This window comes from Zonotrichia albicollis, chromosome 4 (assembly GCF_047830755.1).
Source record: "Zonotrichia albicollis isolate bZonAlb1 chromosome 4, bZonAlb1.hap1, whole genome shotgun sequence".
In the NCBI taxonomy this organism is placed as follows: Eukaryota; Metazoa; Chordata; class Aves; order Passeriformes; family Passerellidae; genus Zonotrichia; species Zonotrichia albicollis.
Window position 1 is genome coordinate 54,691,307 of NC_133822.1, and position 25,586 is coordinate 54,716,892.

Below are 25,586 nucleotides of genomic sequence, written 5' to 3' on the forward strand. Positions count from 1 at the left end.
AGAAGTGAAAGAATACCAGGACCTCTGGGCAAAGAGAACATTCAAAGAGAATGGAAAGAAATTTGTTCCACTTTTAGGGACACTTGAGAACACAATCCTTAAAATATAGTTGTTTTTTAGCCTCTGGTACACTTTCATTTGAAATTTAATATCTCTTAATAAACAAAGAATCAAGGTTTTTTTTCAGGTTTTATTTTTGGCTTCTTATGTATGACTATCCATCTGCAAACATTAATCCCATGGGGATGCAGGACTGATGTCACTTAGAAGAAAACAAGCAACATTAGATCATGGCTACACAGTTATTTGCCATTAGTTAGACATGTTTGGTTTCTTATCTACTGTCTACATACAAGACCATGGGAAATCAGCTAATGGTCACTCATTAAAACATACTTTTGCCTTATACATATTTATAAGAAACACTGTAGTGAGAACCAATACATTCTTTCAAAAAAGAACAAAGGAGAAAAAGCTCAAGGAGACCAACTTTACATGAAAGGGAAAGTTAGTTTTCTTAAATGTTCAGATGTTGCAAATTAAAAAATGCTGCTTTATCAACATGGTGTAAAGTAGATATTTTTATCAGATTCTCTTTTGAATAACAATTTGTGGTCAATTACTACTTCCCACGTGAACATTTCTCAGGGCTGAGCCATACTGTGTGCACAGCTGATATGGTACAATCTTTGCTCTACAGCTGCTCTTGTTTGTCATCTCAGCTTACTTGATTAAGTATTTTAATCAGTGTTTTGCTTAAGACCATGCACCTTTTGTTGAAAATTGGCTGGCTGGTATTTAGTTGAAAACCAGTTGACTTCTCATCTTTCTTAGACTTTGTCTTTCTTAGACTTTGTCCATTTCTCATGCCGTAATTTTTGAAGGGTTTATAAATAGTAACTTAAATTCTTTCTTACAAAACAATAATGGATATTCTCTAATACCTGCAAATTCTCTACTAATAATGATGATAAGCAGCTTCCAATGAAGCTGCTAAGCTGTTTTAAGTTTAGTATAATGCCATGGAGAATATATAACAAGACTGCCTTATTTTGCTTTAAACTTTCTGACTCTAAAAACCAAAATATTTTGTTTAGTAAACTTATCTTCCGACTGTTTTGTTAAGTTACGTCTTTTATTCAGCCAAATCAGGTGTTTTGATTATTTTCTTGGACAAAGTAGTTCTGTTTTTTCTCACAGAGTTCTCTGGAAATGCAATGCAGATTATATTTACATGCTTGAACTAGCTTTGATGTACAATCTGAAATCACCTTTATTCTAGTCATGCTGCCTATGTTTATATATGTCTCCCTTATGATATTAACATAACCCAGGAGCATTATCATTTGGGCTTTTCTGAGTAGACCATTTGGCTGAGCTCCAGCTGTTTGCCTTTCTCTCTTAGCAAAAGGAGGGAACCACCACATTTTTGAGAAATGTAAATCTGCCTTCCAGAGCCCACATCATATATTTTCTTAATATCTTCTAGAAGTTTTTGTTGAGAAATGAGAAAAAAAAGCTAAGAATTAACAGAAGGACTTAAAAAATTATATCTTTACCTTATGACTGTGAAGAGAAGGCAAAGACTCAGCTTATTAGTGTTCTCAAATAGTAACTACGTATTCTCAAGTGATATGAGACAAAAAGTCCACTTTAACTAGAAAAATATACAGATACTATCTTTACTGGATATCCACTATTGCGATAGTTGAAGTTAATTTATATCTACAGCTGATTTACTTTACATTATATCACCTCTTAGATAAATTACATCTATCAAATATGTGTGTTCTGCTTTACTCAAGTTTCATCCTCCCTGCCTTGACTACATTAGGTCATCTTTGAACCAGTCCTTAGACTACAGTTTTGATGCCTCTGAATTCTCACTGTTAATCCTAAATCCTTGCTCAAAAAAAGTATATTTTCAAATTACTCAGCCCAGGACGATGTAGCCCATTGGTATGAGAGCACTGTGACATTTTACCAGACAACTCCACTCTAATTCCAGTTTGAAAGACAGTGTGTTGAAAACTAAGCTTGGGCTGGTGCACTTGCATTTTAGCCTAGGTGGATATTAACCTAGGAGGCATACTGCTGGTTTAACTACTACCTAGCCTAATTACTGTGCTACCACTTCAAGCATAAATGACAAATATAAGTAGTGATGCTCAGCATATGCATAATGCATAAAGCTGAAATACACATTCCCTGATTTCTTTTGTCACATAAGCAGGAATCTCATGAAAATGTCCATGTCAGATGGCTGAAAAATTGGAACAGAATTTTTAAGGTTTATTTATATAAGCATATAAAATTTATCTATATATGCTTGAAAACTAGTAATGTCTGTAAACAGTTTTATTAAAATTGCAGCTCCTCTCTGTATATTGGCAAAACCATTTTATAACAGATGAATAATGAAATATGATTACAGTTCTAGATTAGCTAAAATTGATATGACCTTAGGTCTACTATGAAGCATTTTTCATGCAAAAATACAGTATATACAGGCATTTTAGCTTGCAATAGGGCCTCCTGAATCCTACGCAAACCCAAAGTTTAATAAATACTCTTATCAGCTTTGAAAACCTTTTTCATTTTTTGATAGGAAAATGAAACAAGAAAATAGACAGTCAAAGATGACTGAAAGAGATTCTAGAAAGAGAGTGAGATGGAAGACAGAGTGAGAAGTGTGGAAAAGATATAATACTAAAAATGAGAGTATGAGTTGAAATAATCTTAGTAAACTGACATAGGAATGTATAGTTGCAAAAGAACAGAGATCCAATTCAGAGCTCTTCACACTTCCTTCAAAAGAAAGAAGGATTGACACTGACAGGTAGATTATCCCTAGATTAAAGAAAACTACAGCTTTAAACCAGAATATTTCATAGGACATCTCAGATTGACTATTAATTACTGATGTGTTTGAAAGGGAATCCAAACAGCTGTTCAAATAAAACAAACTACCAACCCACAGGACAAGAACCAAGACAAGGCAGATCAAAGACACAACTTCCAGGAGCAGAAAGTTCATGTCTAAGACCCCAGTGTCATACTATGCTTGAGAGACAGGCAGAAATTAGATACTACCTGAAGTTATTAAATATAAAATACACCTAATTGGAGTAGTCTGTAGATTTTTCACATTCATGAGTAATTAAAATATCTTCAAAACACACAGAATCCAGTGCTGTCATGTGAATCATTGAAGATACAGAGAGGAGCAATGGAAAATTCTTTAGTGATTTATAAGCCTTACTATCTCATTGGATAAACATGTGAAGAGACTTTATATAAGTCTTCAAAAACCTTTGGTCCACTATGGAGCAATGCGAGAGCCCAGCAAGGAAAACTCAAAACTGGCACCAGCACAAGGCAGTGTCTCCTTGTGGACTGCAAAGCCATCTACACACACTTAGCTTTGGCTCACAAGCAGTGGATCTAACATGCTTCAGCCTTCTGAGACACAGGCAGATTAATTTTGAAGGACCACAACACATTGCTTTCATTTTTATGACCCAGGCCTGACTTCTATGCATTGTGCACCCTTGTACTTATGCTGGGTTTGCAAATATAGATTTGCTACTTTTTTTTCCCATGCCAAATGAAAAGTAATGAAGGTAAACTGATTCATGTTTATGTGAATGTTTCATTCCAGTTACTAGGCTAGTAAGTTAAACCATGTTGTAATCCTGTAGTCAACAGTCAGCAGTTCAATTAAGTTTGGCATGAGAAGACTTGAGTTTTTCACTGCTCTGAATGATGTTCTATCAACCGTTGATTCATTGGGGCTTCTTCTGTACTAGTCTACAAACAGGAAGGTGATTATCACTGTTGAATGAAGGTTCTCTGTGTCAGATACCTCTGGTAATGTATCTTCACCCAGAAAATTTCTGGGTTCCAATAATACTGGACATAAATCTGAACAGCTCTTGAATCCAGTATTGCAAAGCCACCTATCGCTGGCTTTCCACACAGATATGTCTATCAATCATTTTCAATACAAAAATAAGGCTATGAAAAGTCTGGGACAATCCTGCAAACAATTTGTACACAGAATGTGCAAGCAAGCTGGGAATCAGGCTATGGAAGGACTGACTGCAGAATCAGAGTCTTCAGTCTCAGTTCTTTAGCCATGGCTAATATTAAAAGTTACAGCCAGTCACTACTAAAAAAACAATATTTCTATGATTTTCAGTAAAATTGTTTCTTCCATTTCTGACACAATTACCAAAAACCCGACAAAGCCCAAAACAAAACAACAAAAAAAGGTGAGAATTACCAGTAAACAGGACATATTTATAGCTGTTATTTGCAATTTGGCACATAAAATTGATTAAAATAATTAGAAACATGATTATTTGTTGGCTGTTTCAGTGTAACAATCAAGGTAGCATAAAAACAACAAACGGGTATTTGATTTCCTGTGTCATATATAATACATATATATCTACATATCTACATACTACTTCTTTCAGGTACTTATATTAAGCATTCTAACAAGGAGAAAAAGGAGGAAAAGGAGGATGTAAACTTTTGGAAAAATAAATTACTTGATGAATTTTTTAAAATTACATTAGTTTATCTTACTGGTGAATTTTTAATAGCACACTTAAAAGTGGTGGTCACTTCTTAGTGACTACACATGCAAGTACAAAAATATTAATTTATACATACGAAGAGGTACTTTTCCCTGTCTGTCCTCTTATGATCTGACTGGCGAAGACTAACACCCTGAAAAAATTAAACTGGGACATAGGTCCCAGTGCCACAAAGACTTTACAGTCGCAGTTTACAGACTACAAAGTCAAATGCAGTCAGCATTCCCAGGCTCAAGCTCTTGCCCCAGTCTCTAAGGCAGGGAAATCTATCACACTGGACTATCTACCACCCTCTCACTGTCCTGTGTGCCACCTGCCTCCCAGCAGCATGCCATCCTCAGATTTGTCTCACTGAATATCTTTCCATTCCTATAATGAAAGAACATTGCCTAATATATAAACAAAGGATCTCAAGGCTTAACACCTGAAGCTCAAAGATTAATTTTGTCCTCAGTGGGTTTTTCTCCGTTGATGCTTCTGGTTACAAAAAATGATCTAAAAACCTTCTTTGGGAGTCAGTGAGAAAGCTCAAAGTATGCCAGCTTTCTGGCAATTTGCACTGTCCCTACACTGCCACAACTCCACTGCAATTTTCACTTGCAAAATAAATTCAAAATACTAGAAAAGAGAAATGGGCAGTAAGAAAGTGCTTCTAGAAAGCAGGCTGACAAAGAGCTGAAGATACTCTGCTGCTGCAGAAATGTTACTGAAGCAAAGAACCAAGCACTTCAAATGGAAAAATTAGTATCAGTTAAAAGGGCATACACAAGCAAACCAAGGCATATTTACATGAGTTTTTTAGGCCATGGCATCATAAAAGTCCTCATTTCAGCACTAAGCAGGATATTTCTGAAGGGTGTTATTCACAAAGGGCATTTCTCTGCCAAAATTTAATATGACATTTCTCTGCCAAATTTTTATATGACATTCTAAATATATAGTATTTACACATCTATACTATTTTTACAGCAGAATGTCCAGTCAGCACAGACACCATACATATGGCTGCCCTTAATAAAATATTTCACAGTACTCATTCTGCTGTAGGAAGATACTGAAATAGAACTAAGATACCTTTTGCCTCTGGTCATTCTTGCTTTTCTAACTGTTGTTAGACTATTTGATTAGTTTGAGTGTGTCTTCTTTCACTTTCTAGAGCCTATATTTTTTTGATCCAAGAAGTTTCTGGTTTTTAAATTCTTGCACTATTTTATTAGCACTGTACATATTAGCATTATACAAATGTGTCACCCTTTAGAGAAATATCATTAAGCATAATTATTTTAGCAGTTTTTAGAAGTTTAATAGGTAAGGAACTCGCAACACATTTTCTTTCTTTTTAGTAGTGTGATAGCAACAAAATTCCATCTTGAAAATAAGTCCTGTGGTTTCTGACTAAGCTCCTTTCTCATTAACTGCACTATAAATTAGAAACCCAACAATAAATATTATGGAACAATAATTAGGAATAGATTAAGTTGTCAGTTGGAATATGACTAGCAGCAGATTCCTATAGCTCACATTGTTTCAAGACAATTTTCCATTTATGAACAAAATTGGGGACTTGAAGATCTATTCTTAGCTTCCTGGATCGAAAAACACAAGGCTTTTGGCTTTTTAAGCTGTCTGACTTTGTACTGAAGCTGATGGAGAAGGTTCATATGAGCCATTCTGCTGACTCATGTGTGGTCGGGAAATCTGAAACTGATGGGTGGTAAAAGAACACTGAAGAGACTGTTTAGGAAAGTTCTGCATGGCCATGACCATCTTCATTTCCAGACTTTTGTTTGGTCTCCATATCATCATAGCAATAAGAACATGCTGCTTTATAGTTCCCAGAGGATAAAAGATTAAAAAAACCAGATAAGCAGTACCAACTACATGGAAATGTTAAGGAAGGCAAATGAACAAAGCCCATTTAATTTCAGCTCTTTCAAAGGTACTTGCTCAGACAGCTCTACCAGTTTGCTGTACTGGAGATTTCACTGCTTTTTCATCACAGTAAATATTAAATTATGGGAATATTTTGGACATGTTTTATTTTTTCTGAAGCTGTCTTTGCAGACAATGATATTTGTTTCTGTGTAAAACAGTCTACTGTGTCTTTAATTTAAAATAATTTTCTAAGCCAACAGCATTTCTTGGCCCAGATCCCTAGTCCCAGATTTGGGATTGGAAGACAGTAAAAGCTTCAAACTACATTTGTACTTTTCTGCTCCTACCTATCCTCAAGCTCTGACTCAGCTCTCAGTGTTCTGACTGATAAACAGCAAAGTTGTTTGATCCCTCTTCAAGGCATCACCATCAACTTGCTGTCAATCTGCCAGGCAAATGTATGTTCTTATACCTGAAGCTCCAGTTATAAATGTGCAAACTTCATTCCTCTAAGAGCAGTGAGGTTCACACACCTAGACTGATGAGGTGTAGCTATGGCTGGCCAAAACCAACAGATTTCCTTTTTTTTGTTGAGATTTTAGTAACAGTATGCTGCAAATACAGGAGATAATGAAAGTATGGCTCACCATCCAGATACCTACTGGATGGTGAACTAGTGTGAGAATCTTCCCAGAAAAATGTAGGATGTTGCACATGCATGCAAAGTATAACATCTCTTTGGAACTGCCCTTTGCAAGGTTAACATTTTGATGTTTGATGTTGAAGAAAAGTCTCAGCTATTCTACACATTGCAATATAAATGCCTTTTCCAAACAAAAATGAAAATGGAGAAGTTTATGATTCACATGGGATCTCAAAATACCTTCTGCTCATTTTGAAGGTTAACAGGAGGTCTGACTCAGGAACTGCATCTTGCCAATATCAGTGGAAAGTTACTATGAAAAAAGGATGAAAGGGCTGAATTCTGCTCTCCATTTCACTGATTAGAGCAAATCCATTAATGTGACTGTATGGCAAGAAGGACCCTTATTCTAAATCCACCTAAAAGAGAAGAGAGTTCAGCCTAGACTTTACTGTTCTGCCTGCACTCTTGTCCTTCACAAGGCAGTCAGACTTTCCTGTCATGTTTTATTGTACTCTCATCAGATTTGTTTGACACAAATTACAGATCTGACACTCTGGGTGCCTGTCACTGCTCCTCATTAACAATATGTAATGCATACAGCACAACTGGCACCAATGGGGCTGGCATGCTCAATTTAGGAACAGGTATGCCACAAAGTTGCTGGAAAGTACATACGAAATACAGAACTTAAAATTACAAAAAATCTTCACTAACTAAATTAAATTTCAATCATGGGTCACAGTTTAAAAAATTAGAAAAACAGTTTTAGAAATCCTGCCAGATGCAAAAAAGTCTGTAAATATTAATTAAAGGTTCTATTTAGAAGTATTTCATGCATGATTTCCTTACCATCTGTATTTGAAAAGTTTGAAAAGAAGAAAAACGCAACATCTGGTTAAAATTGCTTGAAGGTACTAATACTACACTGCTTGAATCCCAATTCAGTAAAGGCAATCAGCCTCCTTAAAAACATATTCTTTTCTAGATGAAAAGACTACCAATATATTATCTTTGTAGACTTGTCAAGTGTCTACAAGCAGTGTCAAACTATATTTTTAGCTATGGAGTTTACTTAATCCCACAAGGTTTTATCTTGCCTTTATGTTGACAAATGAACAAGGCTGAAATATACGGGATCTGAGCTTCTGTCAAGATTCACCCTGTTTCAAAAGCCATTGTTCTTGTGCAGCTGTTTCCTTTAAGCTGTTGACTTAAACACAGTTTTTATTATTCTTCTGGGCTTATTACTGAATTCCTCAGTAGATGCAGTTAATTTTCTCCAAGCTTTATCTTTGTTTGTAGACAAGGCAAGAAAATGCAGCAGAATTATAACATGATATACCAAGATGCAATGGGGTTACTTGGATAACTAATTTAACACAAATGGCTGTGTTGTGGCTTGGTTTTCTTATTCCCATGTTCTTGTTTTTCAAAATATACTTGCAACATACTACCAGATGAGAGTGAAAATGCTACATGCATTGCTTGTAACACCTTTTAGTTATTAGCACAGGCAGTAATCATTAGTAGCACATAGGTGCTGCAGTGAAATGCTTAAGTTAGCAAGTTGGCTTGCTGAACACAGCACAGGAGACAGATTCTTTACCTTGAATTGTCATGTCCTTTCTAATCAGCATTCTTCACAAAAAGTTATTTTTCCTAGATTTTAACATTTCTGGTGAATTAGGGGTTGGTAGACTGCCTATAAAATCAGTAAGGTGAACAAATACTTGAAAATAAGTGATTCGCTTATTGTTATCAATAGAAGACAGTGCAGGAAGATCCACAGAATCCTACAGTAATGTCAGAGGTGACAGTAGTGAATTTTCTTTCTTTTATTCAGTATCTATGTGTGGCAATATATTCTCTGCAGAAACGTGATTTGGAATAATCCTTCAAGGTCTTGTTAACTGCTCTGTGTAAAAATATTTCAAGAGTATGACATGAAAACTGTTTCCACAGAGTAGCTAGTCTAGCTGTCAGACATGCTTTTGAATCTCCTCTTTTTTCATTTAGAAAAAGGATACTCATGGTTTTTTCTTAAAGCACCAATTACTTTAATATAAATACTTCTTAGCTGATATTTTCAAACAAATTAAAAGATAAAGAAAACACTGAGAATCATAAAGAACATTCAGATTACAGACAGGCTGTTTTTCCCTAGTTATACAGACATGAATACAGAGATAAATTTGAACTGCAGTTCTTAACAGGAAATTCTTAATCATCTAGACAACAGCTGCCATCCTATGAGCAAAGTGGGGAACCCATAAACCTTGTACTGTACCCATGGAAACTGAATATTCTGATGTATGGGATAGATGGAATACAAGAACCACTCCTAAATCCATTCAAACTACTACTTCTTGCTCTTCAATCCCAACAAAGACTACAAAGAAATGAAGAAAATCTGCCACCTTACTAAACATCAACTTATTGTTGAATGAAGTACTGAAAAAATATACTTCTCTTCAGAATCAATCTGACAGAGACTTGGCAGCAGGGATCCACAAACCTATGACCTCCAGATTGATTACTGCATCTCATAGTATCCAAGACTGAAAAATACATACTGTGAAAAGAACTCCCACTGCTACAAAAGCAGCTGCTAGTCTGCTTAGCAACACAAGCCACTGTGAACGCATTATTCTGGCACACTGGTCTCTGCACCAGCTCCCTCATGATTTCAGAGTCCATGTGGAGGTTATTTCCATGGTCCTCCAAACTCTCTGTGGGACTGGCCTTAGATTCTTGAGAGACCTCCATCCCCTCTGCAGTGATGACCTTTTCTGACAGCTCTGTTCCCTTGGAACAATGAAGCTGTCAGGGAAGAAGCTCAGCAATGCAGAAGAACTAACTTTACAGAAGCTAAATCTTGGTAAGAGTGCTACCATTAAGAGGGAAACTACTAAAACTCACCAGCCAAAATCCTCAGATCTTCCACAAGTTTCTTCCCCACCAAAATGCAAAATGGGCGGATGGATTGGATACCAGTCTTCAGTGTATGATCATTGCCAGATGTAAATACAAAATAAACACACATAGTGAGAGGTGTAATACTTTAATAACTGCTCCTATGTTATGGTTCCTAGACTAGGAAAAACCACAGAAAACTGCCTACCTACTCTGTCTCAAACATCCTCTCTTGAGGCCAATGAAAATTACTGAAAAGTGAGTTTCAAGTCATTCTGCCCAATTTCTTGCTCATTGAATTAGAGTTACTGGTAATTAAAATTTAAGTTTTTTCTCTAGAAAGACAATGGTCCTTACTCCCAGTAAAAGCACTTCTCTCTCCTTCTCCCATAAAGTACTTTCACTTTGGGAAGCAACAGTGATAGGAAATTCAAAGCAACCCACTTAGAAGTGCTGTGTTTTAAACAGTGCAGTGCTTCAGATGGACAGAAAAATATCCTCTTGAATATTTTTGTAAAAGGAAAGGAACATTCAGTCGCAGAAAATTTAACTCACTTTAACAAGTGTTTTCAGCATCTGAAAGAAAAATAGCACAGGCTGTCATAAACAGTTATTAGGATCAGAAGGAATGAGACTGAACTTTTAACACTCTTCATACTATCACAACGTCACACTTCAGTCCTGGGACTTTATCCTTAACTGAGATATGGGTGTTACTGAAGAAAAGTGCTGCACACAGTTCAAAGATGTGTCAGCTGGTGGAAGCAACTGGACTGAGTAAAAACCTCAGGGTAATAAGATGACCTGGTATGAATACAAATGCATATCATTCACTCAAGGGATCATGCTTCTCACATCATACACTGCCTAAGTGCTTTATGGACAGCAGCAGAACCCCAAGAACAAAATCAACACTGCTCTCTGAAGTCATTCAGTATACTGCATAGAATAAACTGTGAGCTCTTGAACATCTGAAGTTCAAAAAATTTTAAAACCACAATGAATAATTCAATTTTTCTCTCAAGTGACCTCATGCAATGATGCTGGGGGCTGGATTCAATGTTTATAAGTGAACTGAAACCAGAGCAGCAGCTACAAGAGCTACAGAACAAGGAGTGGGAGCTCTCTTAGAACTTTTAAAGGGCTCCTCCAAATTTACTGGTTTGTAGGCTTGATCTGTACACTAATTTTTACACAAATACTGCTGTAAGGGTTGTGGGATGATCATTCTCACATTGTCAAACTAGTTTTGATAAGGGTGCAGCTAAATGATTATAAAAGTGCATGTGGAATCAGACTTTTCTTTTAAAAATACCTCGGCTCTAATGTCATCAGTAATAAAATGTTTTTTCTGACTTTATCAGTACTAATGCTGATAGTCAGGACACTGCACAGAGGTTCACAAGCTGTAGCTGCATGGGAGGCACACTGAGCCCTTCTGTAATGTTGACATGTTTTGCTGCCTGGTAATGTTCATCAGTGAACTGTCCACAGGTTAATGCAGCAAAGTGAGTACATCTTCCTGTCCTACTACTAAGTTTTAGAATTTATTTTTATTTAAATACAAGCTATTCAATCTACTCCTCTTCCAAAAATAAACTGATCATTTGCTGCAATTGTATACCTTATTCTGAAACACATTATGATTTTAGCAATTAATTTTACTTAATTAATCAAAATTTCTAATGCCAATCTGAGTTTTCTCTGACAAGTCTGCCCTGAATTGCCTTGTTGCAGTGATTGTATGTCACCAGCATCCGTGCTTCATTACAAAGAGCAGGTGTAAAGTTGTAGTTTAACCTCAGAGAAAGGACCACATTCACCAAGGCCCACCTCATGCAACTCTATACAGGTAAAAGTTACAGCCAGGGTTAATTCAGCAATCTGTCTCCTGCAATTTCCTTTTTTAACCTCAGAGAAAGGACCACATTCACCAAGGCCCACCTCATGCAACTCTATATAGGTAAAAGTTACAGCCAGGGTTAATTCAGCAATCTGTCTCCTGCAATTTCCTTTAACTGTGTTATTAAAGTATAGCCATTAGAACTGGCTAGCAGATTGCTGTGGTCATGCCCCTGCTGTATTCCTGTAAATCTCCTCATTTTAGTTTCTTTTGTATAGTCTGGTGGGGCACTGATTAAATCCTCAGTGAAAAGGATTCATCCTTCTCCATAATATTGACCATTTGACAGAGAGGTCTCTCCTGGGCTGAAGAGCAGCATGTAGATATGAGAAAATACACACCAGGACTGCACAGCCAGGACAGCCCTTGGTGCCAGTGAGAGCTGTAAGCTTGTACACTGTCCCCTCTGAGCCTCAAAACAGACTACTCATCATGTTTATCATTACAACAAGAAGACAGCAAGTGTGGGGGGTGTGTAGGACTTACTCCACTGCCCACAATACACAAGGAGAGTGAAGCTATTGTGTTAATGCTAAAAAATTCAATTAGCACTAATATTTATTATTGCAGCATAGCCTTCGCATTGTATAGTTTGCAAAACCCCAAACAAATAGTCAGTGAAAAAAAATCAGTGCCTTTTTTACATCTCAGAGGTGTCAAAAGATGAAACAGAGAAGATAGAAGTACAATAAATGAATAGATCAATTAAGCCATCATTAATTAAGTGGTCAGAATTTTAATTCCTGTGAAAGAATTGAAGTGTAATGCTTATGGAGAGGCTGTTCAGTGTAAAAACTACTGAACAAGAGATTCGGAATGAACAAATTACAAAGACAGAAGGAAATATGAGGAGTTTAAGACATTGTATGGTGCACAGAAAGGATGAGAGCAGGAAGAGAGACAGGCAGAACCAGAAATAAAATATATTTGGAAACCACTCAGAATATCCCAGAATACTGACACACAGAAATAAGAATAGAAAAAGACAATCTTTTTTTAGCATCTACAGCTTGAAATGAATGACAAGCAATGAGTTTTAAATAAAGAAACTTAAGAGGAAAAAGATGATTTCCGAGGCAACAATTAGAGACATCATCATTCATTGGTTAGATTTCAGAGCTTTTAATACAAACCCCACATTACAGCTAAATTCTCAGTACCTTCCTTATTATCCTTTCTTGTCAAATAACTGGATTTTTGTAATACTTATTGGTAATTCAGATTTCATTTTTGCAATACAAACTTTTATTCCAGCGAGTGCTAGTCTTCAATAACCCAACAGGGCAACATCATGTAATGTTAGAATGGCTTGGAGGTCTCACTACATTCTATTTTCAGCTCCAAATCTCTATGTATTTCCAAAGGAGGAGTAGAGTTCACCAGAAAAGGAGCCAGAGAAAAGACCTCACAGAGGAATAGTCAGCCAGTGTTGGCATCTGTTCTGAAATCATTCCCAAGCATCTGGCTTTGAGCATGATGTGGCTGATTCAGGTCCTTCATCCTATCTCAACTCATTTAATAGTCCTTCATCTACCATAACCTTGTAATGGATTAAATCAATAAAAATAGTAGGTTAGCACAGCATGAACAAACTTAGTAGATGATACAGGCCCAGTCTGGCTTTGGTCACACCAAAGAGAATGTACATGAAAATCACCACAGGACAGGAAATTCAGGGGAAATCAATGAGCCAAAGCTTTCTGTGGCCACAAATCAGCTTAGTCTGAATAAATAAATGTTTGCCTTCAATTGCCTTATAAAGATTAAGGCTGTTTTGTATCAGTAACAACAGAAAACAAGAATTGCTCCCTTTCAGGAACACACACACTCACAAATTATTTCCCCTATTAATGCCCGATATCCTTTGAAATACGTCTTGAAATTTAGATAACTTCAATAACATTTCTTCTTAGCAATTTTCCTAACTTCAAGGCAAAATACAAAGTTCTGGAGGATACTCTGACATGCTTGTTCTCATTACTGTCCATACAATCCTTGATTTCACACTGCTGTTGCATGTGGATTCCTGCTGGTTTATTTGTGTTATGGTTTCATTTACCCACTGCTGCATGAACCTCTGACTTTATGTGAAGTTCTTTTAATGTTTCATCAGGAAATCCTTGACACTCTGGAAGTATTCCTTTACCTTCTTTAATTCCAAGGGATGTTTAACAGTAAACCATTATATGTTTTAATTCTGCTGGTTTATGGGACAACTTCTGGTGTTTCTATAAGTGTCCTGGGTTTTCCCAGGACACAAAACCTGAATACCTTGAATATAAATATCTAACTCTGAGTCGCCTTATAATTCCTTTATTACCAGTGGACAGAAATATGCGGTTTTACAATATGATTTATTTGCATCATTTTAGATGTCAAATATAGTCCAATGACTTAGCAGGACTTTTTCTCTTCATTGACCATTAAGACAACCCAGAAAATCAGCTCAAAATAAAATATCAAAATCTGTAACTGTCCAAATGTAAATCCTACCAATTCTGAGACCAAGCTACTACTTGGTCACACAAATCCTACCTTCATTCTCTGGGTCAAGTGACGACCCAAGCAAAGTACAGTGTAAAGCCATACAGCTATAAAGCCTGTTCCTCATCTGCCATGGATATTCTGAGGTCTGTGAGATATAAAAGGAAGTGCAAGCAAAACATGTCTGCAGTCTGAAAATGATGGTCCTGCCTAATAAAACACTGCATCCACCTGAGCTGTGCCTTGCACTAGTGCTGGACCTTTGTGAGTGCTGCACCACCATAATCACACCTACGTTTGTCCTCATTCTGATAATGCTCCTGACAGGACTCTGTCCATTATGAAGTAGATTATCTTGTCTAATAACACTACTTAAATTGTTTCTTTACAATAAAATTAGGGTGGTGGGTAGTAAAACTAATTTTGCATCATCATGTGATGAGCCAAAAAAATTTAAGCAAGAACATCTTCAGGTTAAGAGATAGGGAATATGTGCCTTGATTCTCTGCAACCACACATTAGTATGAGCTTCATCCCTTTGGTACAGTTATACAAGCTATATACAAGTTATAAAAGAAACACAAAGCAGAAGAGAAGACAGGCCAGAAATGAGCCCAGAACAAGCCATCACAGGAAACACCCATGTACTCTGGGTTCACACACAGCTGAAGCCAGGGGAAAAGGGAGCACAGTCCAGGGGCATTCACCACTTGGAAGTATCTCCAGTGCACATATATTCCATTGCAATTTTCCACAGAAGAAATTATTCAGCATCTTTGCAGAGACAGATACCTCTTAGAATGCTGCCATCAATGGGGATAGAGAGAATAATTTTCCTTAAAGATTTGAGGAGAGCAGGGATGGGATTAATACAAAACTGAGGGCAGGGTCTTGTCTCAGCTCCATCACCATTTCCCTTTTTTCTTGTCCCTTTTCCTTTGTTTCAGCTCTCTATTGTAAAACAGGGGCATATTAGCATACGTATCTCCATGAGACGGAGATTGCTATAAAGATCAATCCCTAGTGTCTGGAAAATGCAAAACCTTTTTTATTACTGCCAGTGTAGGAGGCAATGATTTCTTTTGTGATTTGGAGAAGTGTAGTACTGTAAGAAATTACAAAAATAGCTTTTTAATGGAGGTTTTAAAAGTACTTAGAAAAGTTTAAGTGAAACTCGACAATCCCTCTATCCATTAAAAAAAGTACTTCAAGTTACCACTTCAAGAAATGTAAAATAAAAATAAGAAGAAACCAAGAAATTAGACTCATCTTACTGAGTGCTTTCTATTAAATGAAGCTTTATAATGAATTTTAATTCATATCCATTGAAACTTTTTAATATCTCAGTTTTTAGGAAGCAATTGTATATTTTAAGTCTGATACAATCAGCATAATTGCACCCAAGTTAGACTTGGGTTTTGACAGCAAAGAGCTTTTGGAAGCCAACCAATCTGATTACTTCTGTAAAAACTGGGTTTTAACACACTGAATTTTCATTCTTTCTTGAGCACAATCACAAGTATGGATATCAAAAAAATTACCTTTGGCTAGAGTATCATAAGCCTAAATTGGACAGTTTCTAAGATTTCTCCATACACGTAAGAGAGAGCGAGTGATTTCACTCAGAACTCAGGTTTCCTTGATTAATTCAATTTAGGGCTCATAGAAGGGCTATTAAGAGAAGACTTCTCACACCATAATATAATTCATATATTATGCAGTAGTGCACAGGAAACTTAATTCTGCTCTCTATTTGCTCAAGCACTTGTTTAATTGCTTTGCTGACATATTGTGGGTTAAGTTGACCTACGATAACATGGAACACAATTAAGGTACTGTAGCTGCTGTGACAATAATCTTTCATTTTTAGGCATATGCAGCATAAAATGAGTAATATTCTGGTAACTTGAGTGATTTTTGGCTATTAGTTTCTAGACATATTCTAAATACATTTTCTCTACAAAACATCAGAGCATCAGGGATAAAGTTTCTGAGCTGAACACCCACCCATAAAAATTCCGCAATTTAAGATCAGAAAGAGTGTCTTTCTTAATTTAGCAGTTTTAACCCTGCTCTTCCTTGTAGAGACAAAGAGATAATGTACAACCATTCTCAACATTATTTTAGGCAAGAGTGCTGTGATATATTTTTTCATAATAAAAATCCTTCTTTTCTTTTTTCCCTTTTACACTGTGTACAGTGTCTAATAGTTCATCCCACACATTCTGAAGGAATTCAGAATTAATGAAATGTATTGCTGTGTACCACTGCCATCTGCTGCTAATCTCTCCCTGTGGATACAGAAGGTCTTCCTTTGCTATATATTTAATCCAGTAAAGATCTTCAGCTGAATGTGCATGGTCGGTCCAATACTCCTTTCATAATACTTTTTAAACCATCTTGCCCCATTTGATCATACACTTCCTGATTGCACACCTTAGCTGAAGCAATTGTTTCAATTTCAGTTTCAGAAAGAAAATTATTTTCTTCCCCCAGTCAGTGAAAAAAGTTTGCGCTGCAATCTCATCCAGAACCAGACTGTTCCAGAGAGGAAGTGTCCATCTTAGAGACTCCAACAGTTTACACATTTGCCATCTGTACTCAAAGATCTTCAGTAAGAACATGTTATTTCCAGAGTCCCACTTCTCCAGCACTTCTGACACCCACTCATTCACACCATTTCTAAGGAGTACATCATGTCAGAATGCAGAATTGCTGCATAGCTACTTTAATTTGTATGCTGCTCTGACTTCAGTTTCTAAATACATATAACCAGGATATATCAAGATGTGCTGCATAAATATCATCAAGAAGCAAATACCATTCCACGTGAAAAAGAGCAAAGGCGAGTATGACAACAAGGAAGAGAAAACAGAGGTCCCCCAGGCTCATTTATAGCGGTATGGCTGCCTGAAGCTACAACACAAATCAATCAAACAAGATTTGAGTTGCAGGAAGACATATCTTCTCCTTACAGCTTGTCTTTTGACTTCACGATATTTGGAGAACAGAATTTCTCTTATTAATATTTGATATGACCCTTCCTGCATTTTTAGATGGGATCCAGACTGCAAGAAAAATGTGCACAAGGTCACAAAAAGCTGTGTATGAGTTCATGGACATTGAAATGTAAAAAAAGATAGCTGGGAAAATGTCACCTATTTGAAAGAGCTCCTACTACGTTTGCTTATAATTGGAAGATGTCAGTAGCTGCTTTGGAGTATACTAGGAGATATTTTGGGGCCTGACTTTGGGGTTTGCATTTCTTATTCTTGAGCTCTGAGGTACAGCTCTCTGTGTCCTTCTTCAAAAATAATCCTGAGGCTTTTACTCCTAGATATACTAAGCACATGTTTTAGAGCCCAGAAAATGGTTATCAACAAAGGTAACTGCTGTAGCAATGAGCTGAAGGAACTCACTAGTGGGAAACAGACAGGGATGAAGTAACACCTCTGGCAATGCCTGGTCAGGACTGAAATGACAAAGTAACAGGGGAATACAAAAAAAGATCAAGCTTGAAAAGGCAGATAATTATAATCTAGAGCATATGAACAGATGGCAACACCATCAATCAATGAATAAATAATAGTGCAATCTGACTTGATGGGATGATTGGATGAACTCAGATGACACCAGGCACACTCCACCTTATATAACTAAGTGGCAGTCAGGAAGCAGAGCAGGATATGAGCACATTCATGCCCCAGAAAGTGGAAAAAAACAAAATTAGCAGCTCTCATATGACTGGATATATTTGGACTGCCATTGTGCTGATGAATTTACCAGTGGTTATCACCTAGAGACAAAATGATTAGTTACAGAATGTTTCTGCAACTGGACTGGCCCTCAAGAAAAGAAATTAAAACCCAAACAAGATAGACAGGTGAACAAAAGGGGCAACTGGCTTTTGTATGCCTCTCTGAATGGAAAGAAACATATTGCCACTAATAATGTTATTAGTCACATTTCTGTGCAACCCTGGCAAGTGACTTTAGGAACAGGTGTCATCCACTTTGCTCCTTCCAGTTCATGTTCCATTGTTCAATTTCATTTCCGCTACTCGAGAACAGCAGAGTTGTTAGCTGTACGGCACTTCGGATGCTGCTCCAAATTCAATTACAGTTTTATTTTGTCATTTGATATGCCAGTGGAATAGAAACAATCAAGAAGATTGACACTGATCATAATCTAAATTGTCATGCCCAAACCTTGACAGAGGCATGAGTTAAAAAAGGTGCCAGTCATTCAAGACTCGCGACTCTTCAAACTGCCTTGTAATGTGCATCAAAATGGATTCTTCACTGCTTGCAAATAAACCTATGCACTATTTTTGCTAAACAGAATTTCCTGGATAGAATAATTACTTTCCAAGAACAATGTAAGTTTAAGAGTTAACATTTTTGGCTTTTATTTTAGTCTAAAAGTTATATACAAAATCCTGGAAACTTTATTATTTTTAATGATGATGTGATGTTTTCTTTCAACATAGACTTTATACTGGTGTCCTTCCAGTAAACTAAACTCCATTTTTCAGTCACATTATTATTTTACTTTCTCTATATTTTCACTGCAATAATTTAGCGTGCCTGCTATTTTCATCAATATGATAATATTTCCAGCATCGATGTTGCTCACATTGTGTGAACATACCCTAGCAACACATATGCATTTTGAGATTAAATAAAATGAAGAGGTAAATTAATCTAGTTTCTTCAGAGTGGTAATAAACTCTTCATTACTCTAGGATGTTGACATAGATAGTTACATCTCAGCAAAAGAGGACAAGAATAATATTGTCTCTTAATGGACCCAAGAAAAGCACTTTGATATCATTGAATAGCTTGCTATCCTACTCTACAAATAAATGTTGTTTGTCATGATCACAGAGGCAACAGTCCAAGCAAATATCTCCAAATACTGTTAAAACTCTTGCTAAGAGATTGCAAGCCATTAAAAATGTTTTAATGGCAATAAGTAAACATCTATTCTTGTCACAAAAATTGTTAAAGAAGAAAATACACAAAGAGTATTCTACAGGTACCAGGTATCTACCAGACAATAACATCAAGTGATGGATTTACTAACATGTAATGCATGTACTTCATTACTTCACCCTACACTGCACATTGTATTAGATCATTATGTTTGTATTTTATAAAGAAACACCATAACATCATTTACAAAGTCAAAATGAAGTGACAAGTGAGAGTATATTTGGGACAGTTGAGTACTTCTATCCTAAAATACAGCAATTAGATTGAGTCCACTGTCTGTACAGCAAGGAATTAAGAAAAAGGCATTTCTCAGCAAGCCTACCAAGAGGGGCTCAGATTCAAAAAATCATTTTAGCAAACACGTGTCACTGTGCTCAAAATTATGATTCAACAATTCCATCCAATCATGAAAATATCAAAAACTTAAGAGCCAAAGAAATCCATAGACTACACAAGATTTCTGGAAAGGGAGGTTATGTATCTACAGTTGATGTTCTCTAAACACAGAATCCAGGCCCATACTCAGAATTTAGGTCTTACCACAATCAGGGACATTTCTGTCTTCAACATAACAGCAACATCCATGTTCAGGCTCTGCTGAACATTCTTTTATATGCAAGAACATACAAAACAAAATACTCACCGCTTAATTTTTTTTTTCACGTGCAAAATAATGCCCAGACCATAAGACAAAGAGGTGTTGAGGAAAAAGGACAGAGAAAAGTAATGATGAGGTAAGGTGAACGTGAGGAAATAAGCTCACTGTCTTTCACTGATAAGGCGGATGAAGTCGGCTCCATACTCTTTCACACATTCACAGCTCCTGAGCTGTGACTTTGTCTTTCCTGCAAACAGCATTTTCAGGGCCAGCCAACATTGCTAGAATACCTCTTTAATGGCAGAGGGAATATCTGAGGCTGCAGAAGGAGTGCTAAGTGGCTGGCTCTGTAAACAATGGGAATGGTGATACTTCAGAACAGAATAACTGAATGAGGTCAACGAAACTCATGGATAAAGGAGATGTGTTTGAAATAGGCAAAGCTGAATTTTCTAGTAGGCTTTTGAAAAATTCCTCGTCACAGGCTTCTATGGAAACTCAACACTCAGAGCTTTAGGGAAGGTCTTTATGTTGATAAACAACTGATTAAAAGACAGGGAACAGAAGGTAAGTAGGTTAGCCAGACAGCTCTAGCAATGGAGGGAGGTCATTACCAGAATTCCACAGGGATTTTTGCAGGGGATGCAGTTATTCATCCTATGCCTAAGCAAACTGGGAAAATGGATGAGCAGTGAGGTGAGAAAGCTTTATAATTATATTAAATTTTGCAGAGTGCAAAGGATGATGGCTTGCTGGATGTGAAGAATTAGGAAAGGTGCTTATGGTAGAAAGTCCCTAGGCAATAAATTGGCAGATAAAATTCTTCATAGTTGAATGCAAAGTGTTACAAAAAGACCAAAACAATTCTAAGATCAAGAGTCATTATGTACACAAAATTGCACACATTTCAGGAGAGTGTTAGAGGACCCTGCCACATACTTTTGGCTTATTCTTACTGTCCTGGTTGGCTTCTGCTTATGGTCACAGTTTGAGGTAGGATACTAGTCAGGGTGGATTTTTGGTCTGACCAGGTGGAGGAACTGGACTTTTTTACAGTTGAAGCCCAAGATCTAATATGGTGCATGTGACAGAAAAACATTCTGGTTTAGGACTCTACAGATTCACGGTGTCCTTGTATGGCAGTACCTATGAACTTAAACCTGTCAACAATTGACGTTCATAGCATTAAGAATCCAGAGGAAGGTTTCAGTCCTTTAGAGTATTCTTTACAAACCACTCACAGGCTCCTCTACTGGTTACACTTGGACTGCCCAGGTAAGACATGTTAATCACATAAAATGCAAAAATACAGAAAGTTTCTTCACCAGAGGATGAAGACAAAAATGTTTAACAGAGGAATGTGAATTTAAAAAAAAATGGAGAAAGTCTATTTCTTTCACAACTAGCAAAGTGAGAACACAAAATGGTGTGAGGTTTTTCCCCTGGAATTATAAGGCTGAAAAACTGGAACTTTTACAGCTAATGCTGAAAATCTCAGAGAACAGAAAATCCTTCTTGCATTAAACCAGATAATCTTTATCAAGGGGAGGAGCAGCCCACCAAAAGTTATATTTCAGAATGCCACCCAATGAAGTGACTCTTCCCCCTAAAAGACTTCAAAGAAGCCCAGGCAACTTGTGTATATGGGAGTCATTATCCAGTTCCCCTAAAATAAAGAAAGGGAGGTGTAGATTCACTACTCAGTACTAATCTTTTGAAATCCCAATACTGTGTCCTGACAAGAAGTCTTAGGCAGAAGGTCTCTACCTCCATATCCATCCATCCATCCATCCATCCAGACACGATGTGTCTTAGTCAGCACTGGATTAGCAGAACAATAGTGATCTCTCACTCTGCCATCTATGCTGCAAGTACTACTTCCTAACTTCCTACTAATTCATCTGCTAAGATGATGAAAGAGTCCCAGAATTCTTCATCGTCCCACACAAGGCAGAAGTCCAACTGAAGTCAAGCAAAGGTGTCAAAAAGAACAGCCAGGAATTGCTACAATGATTCAGTTCACATTCATTGTGGCAAGTGCTCTGCTAAGGCATAGTGATGAGGAAATTAATGGCTTTTCTTTTTAAAAAGAATATGCTGATACATCTGTGGTAAACACTAGTTTGATGAATAATGTACTAAACCATCCCTAGAGCGTATCATTGTTTCTGAGAACAGGAGCACACAGTCTCTGCTGCTCAGTGATTCCTCAAATATTCCCAGTTCTCCCTAGCAATTAACAGGGGAAAAGAGAATCTCAACTAAATTGCCATTCAGAAAGAAGGCAAATAGGAATAGGATCCCTTGTCAGGAGGATCAGCCTGGTATATTCATGGAGATCAGACACTGGCTGAAGACAACTGCTTCAGATTCTGATAATTCTAGCAAGCAATGTCTAAGAAAGGTATAACAAACTTCTAAACTTCTAAACTGTTTAGCCTCTTTCACATGTATGTAGGGTTTGTAGGCAGCAATATGTCTTTAATGCAAACTTTGCCATGTGTACTAGCATAGTTAACAGCTCAGGGTCAATCTTTGTGGAGGCCAAAAAGCCACCACCAAAAGGGAACAGTTTTGACAGTGTGAAAGCCAACACTACCCTGCTCTCTGTGTCACTTTTCAGTGCCACTCACTCACTCCTGCAGCTATCCTCTGAGCATGCCTTACCCCACACGCCCAGGACTGTGTCCCTCACAGAAACACAGCTGCAGCAGGTTGCTCATCTTCACAGAGAGGCCACCATAATCATCAGAGATTCTGCCCTCAAATCAGCTCCTTCCTCAGCCTGCTTGTACTCTCCCAGAAGGCAGCTGTAATTGCTAGTTTATAGATTTGTCTGGGTGGAATCCAGCCTTTCTTCCAAGGTGTCCTACTGTGCAAAAATCTGTAGTGTCTGCCTCAAAAGCAGTCTCCATGAGGACAATGGACTTTTTATGGGAACCGGAGGGCATGTCAAAGCAGGTACAAGATTGCAAGATAAACTTCCATGGCTTCAAAGAGGGAAAAGTGCAGAGACAGTCAGTGTACTGAGCAGACTTCACAGAATCTAACACTTACTACAGATTTCAGCAAAGATGTTTATTAGTAGCAGATGCTCCTGTCCAGAGGTACAAAGGAGAAGGTTCAGTGCGCCCGTAGCACGGCCCCATTCTCATTACACACAATGGAAATAATATTGCTGATTTTATTACAAATTGTGACAGATCCTGTCACAAAACTAGTCAGTCAGCTAGGAAATGTTGAGGAGAAAGTCTTACTTCTGCGTTTTCAATCCAAAACATATTTTCCCATTTTAATCACTTTCTTGATTTAATAAGTCACTTCTGTCTTGGGGAGAGTCATTAAATCAAGAAAGTGATTTAACAGTATTGTGTATTGAATATTCATTTTTAAAATAGAATCCCATCCGTTTTATTTCTGCTTCTTCCCAAAGTTTCCAATGAAATAAGGAATAAGATCCTAATTCCAGTATGGTTCAAACACAGTGAAGTGAAGGCTACATCTCCACATTTATCTTCTGATTTAGAGTCTATGGATGGACTCCATCCATAAAAAAAAATTCTTAAACATTAGAAAATATAAACACTGCTGTGAACGGGAAGATGTGCAAAGGTTCCTTTATAGTTTTTTTTCTTTTCTGTTTCAAAACAGGATGAGGAAACTTCATAAAATATAATACCACAGAAAGACTCATATTACTTTGACATCAATTCCACACTGGGCTTTACAAGCAGAAGGTCAAGTAAATTCAAATATAAATAACACAACAATTTCTGTTCATATAGAATAAGATGGATTGCTTAAATTAGATGCCATGGGAGATGACTTGTGCCAATGTACATGTCCATGCACCAACATACACATCCAATCTCATCTTTTACTAATTGAGGTAGAGACCCTGAAAAAAATAGTATTTTGTTTGATGCTCCCAGGCCTAGCTACCCTTGAACACTGACATTTCCATTGCCTGGTTGATATACTTTGCCTAGAGATTTGTATTGCAGAAGCAATATCACTATTCTCTTTTGCCCTGAAGACCTAAGCATGAATCCCTATACCTCTTAATTCTCCTCATGCAATCAAAGCATGTCCTAAAACACATTGACCCTCCAATCCCATATTCTCTACTCTTCCTGAAAACTAATAGAATCAGACTAATTTAAACATTCTCCTCTAATCAAACCACCTCTGTAGTTTCTCCTACTCTCTCTCCCACTCTTCAGTGATACCTCCATCTGCCACAGGAATCTGCTGTGGTACAATCCAGTTGTGACTCTGCTGTTGAAGAGAGCTGAGAGGGCTTTGAGTACCCAGAAAATGATCAGGATTATGCCTTTTGAATCAACCCTTTCCATGCTTTATACAATGTTGCACAAAACAGGAGGTTTTTTAAATGGAAACAAGAAAAGAGAGACTGAAAAAACCCCACATTACCTAATGTAGAACAATTTATCTTTAATCTATCACTGGAGCCCTACGTCACATATGTAGGATGTACATGATCTCTCTCAGTTCAGCTTAGTTTATGCATCATCTCTTCTTTGATAGTGGAATAAAGGTGTGGAAGCCCATGAGAAAAAAGCAAGCTAAAGGTATTCAGAAGTACCCATGAATTTTATTACCAATTCAGAAGAAGTCCAACATTAATTGTCAACATTATAGTCAAGGCACCAATTCTGTGATGTCTTTACTGTAAAGCATATAAAAATTATTTTCTCTGCACTTGCTTTTCATGGCCACCATTTCACAGAGTAGTTTCTCTTGGACAAACCACAGACACATAATGAACAACATCCTGAAAAAATTCTTGATGCTTTTTTTCCCCTTCAGTCTGTTGTACAGTATGTTCCAAATATGAAGGGTAGAAGACATTGTTAAAATCCAATTGCTAAAAATCTTACCTCTGCAAATCTTAAAAACCTAATCTTAAAAAACAAATTCACTTTTTATCACTCTGTGTTTAAGAAATGCTTTTTCTGAACAATTAAAATGTGCAGATGCTTTATTTTTCTCCCAAAAATTAGCTGTCATTTTCTGGTTCTCTTTCACTAAGCTGATCTTTGGCTTGCAAATAGAAGATGCCTTTGTAAGAAGTATAATCCAAGTGAAAATTTTATTTTTCTAAGTCCTAAATTAGATCAAAATGAATCAGTCAGATCAGACTACTTTCAAATCCTGGCATGCAACTGGCTTGCTTTCCTCCTCTCATTCCATTTTTCTCTATCATGTCTTTCAGTTTAATTTTTCTTCTAATTCTTTTCATTAAAATTATTTTTCTTTAGCTGTTACTCACTGTTTCATGGGATAGCAAGTTGTGATGCTGCTTCATAGCAAAGGACAGCCAGCATGCAGAAGCCAAGGGCAAAACTCCCACCCATAGAAAAAAAATCTCTCCGATACATTTTAACTGAAACTCCTCTGGACTGTCAATTGAATACCTGCCATTATGCATTTGTTAACTTTTTACTTTTCTGGTTTGAAACACTTGAGTTAGAGAAATTGAGTTTTCTCTCCTCTCCTCTTTCTCTTGAAAGCAACAAACATATTTCTTTCCTTTTAAAATGTAATC

General features: G+C 37.0%; 1 protein-coding gene across 4 annotated transcripts in view; it reads right to left on the reverse strand.

Annotated features, from left to right (window-relative positions):
* TMEM117 (transmembrane protein 117) overlaps positions 1–25,586 on the reverse strand; it is a 187,887-nt gene that overhangs the window by 86,986 nt on the left and 75,315 nt on the right. The gene's annotated exons all lie outside the window — the stretch shown is intronic.